This window comes from Formica exsecta, unplaced genomic scaffold (assembly GCF_003651465.1).
Source record: "Formica exsecta isolate Colony F162 unplaced genomic scaffold, ASM365146v1 scaffold155, whole genome shotgun sequence".
Lineage (NCBI taxonomy): Eukaryota > Metazoa > Arthropoda > Insecta > Hymenoptera > Formicidae > Formica > Formica exsecta.
The window spans coordinates 589200-594719 of NW_021848872.1; the positions used below are offsets into that span (position 1 = coordinate 589200).

At 42.3% G+C, this 5520-nt stretch overlaps 1 protein-coding gene across 3 annotated transcripts in view; it reads right to left on the reverse strand.

The window, feature by feature from the left end:
• The window catches only part of LOC115233019 (semaphorin-2A), a 367181-nt gene that overhangs the window by 221163 nt on the left and 140498 nt on the right, over positions 1-5520 (reverse strand). Inside the window, exon 1 of one of the 3 annotated variants that reach the window (XM_029803232.1) lies at positions 3869-3907. The exons of the other annotated variants lie outside the window; for them this stretch is intronic. The gene's annotated coding sequence lies outside the window, so the exon portion shown is untranslated. Of the gene's footprint in view, positions 1-3868; positions 3908-5520 lie in introns of those variants that run through there. 3 annotated transcript variants of the gene reach the window in all.

The following is a 5520-nucleotide window of genomic DNA, read 5'->3' on the forward strand; positions in this document are numbered from 1 at the left end:
TCGTGTCCGCACGCAAACCCAACTATACGTCGCGTGACGACGACAGGGAGGGGTACCGGGAGATGATCGAGCCTCGTACGGCACTGCCGACAATCAGACGGGGTTAAAGTAACACGGGCAGAAATGTCCGTCTTTCCCTCGTCATTTGGCCGGGGACTTCGATCAAAAATTCCAGGCTCGTAACGGCTTTTATAGATAATAAAAACTGAGCAGTCGGCGAATAAAGTCACGCGATTGTTTGATTACTCCGCAGGCTGTTTCTGTCTCTGCAGCGATGAAAGGACGAAAAGTATGTGAGCAAAGTAAATGAAAATTTATTGCCTGCGCTTGACGAAAAATTTTTCACTAGGTGTAAATATTACATTCTAGAGAAGTATGCGTATAAAAAAAATACAGGAAAAATGCATGAAACGTACGTGTTTGAAGTTTAATGCAAACCTTACGAGCTACATTGTATAATTTTTCTAGCGTGCAAATTTTCAACATGAGTCTCATATCTTAAATTTCAACGACATTTCAAAACGCGACATTTTAAAAATTATTAGCTGGGCACAACTTGTGTTTCTCTTATCCAATAAGGCAAGAAAGTTTTCTGCTTTTATCGCTATATATAGCAAGAGTAGCATTCGCTACATACGTATTTCTATGCGTGTTTCTAACTAAGTTGCTTTTATCTTCGGTATATAAAAATACTCAATCCCCCATCTATATATTGTGATATATTAAAATGTAGACAGATTTCTGTACGCCGATTGGCACGAGCACTCCACGACGGGACAATATAAAATAGCAGTAAATTATGAAACACGCAATGATACACGCGCAAGAAATGTAGACTTGTAGCAATGACGACTGCATCGTATCGACTGCATCATATCGTCGTTTGTGATTCTATGGAAAAAAACATTCATTGCAGATTCAATGCATGCGAGTAATAGTAGAAAGCGCTACTTGTGACAAAATCTAACGTTAATTGAAAATTGTAACATGAAATAATTATATGACGAACGGTATAAATCCATCACTAAAGAATTATTCAAACGCGAGTCATGATCAGGCTCAGTAACGACAGGAGTAATATTCAATTATCTGGAATTACCCGGAGCAATGCGCGAAAGCCTTCCCACAGGACCCGCAAAGCAACATCACAACAGAGGTACACGACACAAGCGCGCTTATGTCGAGGCTCAGATAGCGGTTGGATATCCTAGATCGATATGAATCGGAGCCCACCCGGGACGTAAAGACGCCATTTAATTTCCGAGGGCGCGCATGCACCGCCGGGAATTAATATAGATGGATATGAGTTATCTGCGATGCGCGTGCAGTGCCGCGCCGGGCATGCCGCTGACATGTATGACTCTTCCGTGATGGGCATCACAAAGTCCTGGCAGGACATTCGACCATGTAGGGCGATAGATATCAACCCGTTTTAACGTAACTGTCGAGCGAACGCTTTCAGATCTCTGAAACTGACACTGATGGCTTATCTCTCGTCGAAGCGCTGTGACGCGCCACCGTTGAAATCCGCGGCCGATAAAGTCGACAGGTTCTCGACTAAGAGATCACGAGACAGCAGCCAATTTGCCTGCAATTATCGATACTTTTTTCTTCGGCCATTTTTCGATGCGTCGGCTTAAAGTTTTCGATAATCTCCGTGTTCTATAGATAAAACGACATATCGATAATGACTTCTGCGTTCTTGCCTGAGTTCTTTCGAAGATAGTCTCGATAAATGCATACAAAGAATTTAAATATTTATAAAAATACTCAATCCCCCATCTATATATTGTGATATATTAAAATGTAGACAGATTTCTGTACGCCGATTGGCACGAGCACTCCACGACGGGACAATATAAAATAGCAGTAAATTATGAAACACGCAATGATACACGCGCAAGAAATGTAGACTTGTAGCAATGACGACTGCATCGTATCGACTGCATCATATCGTCGTTTGTGATTCTATGGAAAAAAACATTCATTGCAGATTCAATGCATGCGAGTAATAGTAGAAAGCGCTACTTGTGACAAAATCTAACGTTAATTGAAAATTGTAACATGAAATAATTATATGACGAACGGTATAAATCCATCACTAAAGAATTATTCAAACGCGAGTCATGATCAGGCTCAGTAACGACAGGAGTAATATTCAATTATCTGGAATTACCCGGAGCAATGCGCGAAAGCCTTCCCACAGGACCCGCAAAGCAACATCACAACAGAGGTACACGACACAAGCGCGCTTATGTCGAGGCTCAGATAGCGGTTGGATATCCTAGATCGATATGAATCGGAGCCCACCCGGGACGTAAAGACGCCATTTAATTTCCGAGGGCGCGCATGCACCGCCGGGAATTAATATAGATGGATATGAGTTATCTGCGATGCGCGTGCAGTGCCGCGCCGGGCATGCCGCTGACATGTATGACTCTTCCGTGATGGGCATCACAAAGTCCTGGCAGGACATTCGACCATGTAGGGCGATAGATATCAACCCGTTTTAACGTAACTGTCGAGCGAACGCTTTCAGATCTCTGAAACTGACACTGATGGCTTATCTCTCGTCGAAGCGCTGTGACGCGCCACCGTTGAAATCCGCGGCCGATAAAGTCGACAGGTTCTCGACTAAGAGATCACGAGACAGCAGCCAATTTGCCTGCAATTATCGATACTTTTTTCTTCGGCCATTTTTCGATGCGTCGGCTTAAAGTTTTCGATAATCTCCGTGTTCTATAGATAAAACGACATATCGATAATGACTTCTGCGTTCTTGCCTGAGTTCTTTCGAAGATAGTCTCGATAAATGCATACAAAGAATTTAAATATTTATTTTGTTGTTTAGAGCTCCCCGTTTTGAAAATTGCCTGAGTTATTATTACCACCGATAAAAAATTCGAAACTATTTATAATCATAATCACATTCCTCTTTAGCGACCAACTGGCTAAACTAACTAAAATAATATTTGCAAAAAACACATAAAAAAACGATACGTATAACTTTATTCATTAAAATATTTAATCTCTTGTAGATGTGTTTGATCATGTTCATATTTATTCGCCAGTATGTGATGTTGTCGGTAACTTGGGCAAAACTGAATAGTGTGTATCTCAAACTGCAATAATCTCACATATGGATATTCATACGATCGTCTACCGACTTAGGTTTGCTTGCTTCGCATCTTCTTTGAGCCCGCCGAAATATACAGATCGCAATATTGCCGAGGTCAATCTGCGGATCCCCAGCAAACGGAAAGCAAATCAAATTCCCGGCAAAGCATGCGCGTGCCAATTAGAGTATCTTGATGTGTGTGAATCCCGCTTTGATCAATGCACCGGGCACCTGAGTAATCTGGACCGTAATCGATCGCACTCTGAGAGATTATTATCGAGAAATCCACCACGCATGTGCCGCGCTCGCGAAGCGATAAATCTCTAATTAGACATAAATTATTATACCCCGAAGCGATACATTCGAGATTTTGTAAAACAAAGTTACGGTAGTAAATCTCGAGCAAACTGTAAAAAAAAAAAAAAAAATATCGTAAACTTTCCGCGATTTGTCAAATGTTCATTTTCACGAGCTTAATTCAGTTAGAAAATATTGCTCGACTCTAATTGAATATGCCGGAAGATATAGAGGCGAAAAGTTCGCAAGAAATTGTCGTTATTGACGACGCAAAGGTCAATTCTCTCCACATGTCGACCTCGTTTCCCGGCGGAAAAACGGAAAGAAAATTTCTTTTGCTTAATTTAGTTCTTGATTAATCGCGCGAGCCAACCAATTTACCTTCGCCACTGATTTCCAAGCATAAAGCTGCGAACGCAGCTCTAAATCATCTCGCGAAATGTCTGTACTCACCGAACGTCGCGTCGGGATGTTATCGGGAGTACATACACGATTCTTGTCTACTCACCACCTGCAACAAAGGAAATGCAAACATGAATATCGTAAACTTTCCGCGATTTGTCAAATGTTCATTTTCGCGAGCTTAATTCAGCTAGAAAATATTGCTCGACTCTAATTGAATATGCCGGAAGATATAGAGGCGAAAAGTTCGCAAGAAATTGTCGTTATTGACGACGCAAAGGTCAATTCTCTCCACATGTCGACCTCGTTTCCCGGCGGAAAAACGGAAAGAAAATTTCTTTTGCTTAATTTAGTTCTTGATTAATCGCGCGAGCCAACCAATTTACCTTCGCCACTGATTTCCAAGCATAAAGCTGCGAACGCAGCTCTAAATCATCTCGCGAAATGTCTGTACTCACCGAACGTCGCGTCGGGATGTTATCGGGAGTACATACACGATTCTTGTCTACTCACCACCTGCAACAAAGGAAATGCAAACATGAATAAATAGCGGCGGGACAAAGAGATATCAGATTCACTATGAGTATATAACATGTTGCATATTACATGTTATACAATCGCGTGCTCGATGATACGCAACAGTGCCTCTCAGAGAAATGGCGTTCACACTATTGGACGGATCACTTGTCTGGAAGACTATGCGTGCGCTCTGCTAGTCACGATCTCCGCCAATCGATCGTCAAATGGACAAAGCAAGCAGGGATTATCGTGTACCGTTCGTGTACCCCGATTCAATCTCCAGGTGTGCTCAAAAGGAGAGTATCAGACCAGACTCAGTTTCGTTCATCCGAAGAAGAGAGCAGACGAAGCTCTTCCGCTATCGCTTACTCGAAGAGAGCCGAAAGTACCATGGCGATGAATCGCACGAAGCTACGTGGGACGAGAAAAAGATACGATCCCCTCCAGGGTCGAAATACTCATACCGTAGGCCGTCTACTCTACAGGAGAACCCTTTCAGGTTTTAGGGTAGCAGAGCGCAAACATTTCTCCTCATTACCGCCGCCATCGTCTCGCCTTCGTACTTCTCGCTCGATCTCGCGCCGAAAAGCTCCGCCTTGTTTCCAAAATTAAACCGCGACGATGGCGGTACGTGGGCTCTTAGCTGACGGACGTTACGCCGACACGTTAGTTACATAGTAAACTTTTGTCGTTCAAAGTAATGTCTCACACCGGTCTTACCGTAATGACAAAGACGGATTAACTTGATCGTTCGCTAACTTATGCTGTTACATAACGTGCGATATACTCAACCATCTTGGGAAAACCGATGGAATGCATGCATATATTAACATATGTATCGAGTACTTTCTAGTGTACAATACGTTATGCAAGTCATGGAAATAACATGAAATATTTATGTATTGTTGCCACGAAAATAAATTGCTTCTCGACGTTTTATTCTTTAAAGATTTTCTTTCGACAAACTCTTTCGACCGCATCGAAAAACAGTGCAATAATTTTTTTTAAAAGTCCAAATGCTCTTATCGTTATTACGCCGCTCTATGGCCACGATATCGTGAGAATATTGACTGCTAAGAGGGAAAAAAGCAACGCCGGGCCAAATAGTAGGAGCAGGAAGCAGAACGGGAAAGAGACGAGTGCATTCAGGTTGAATATGGAGTATAGCTGGGTGTATATATATA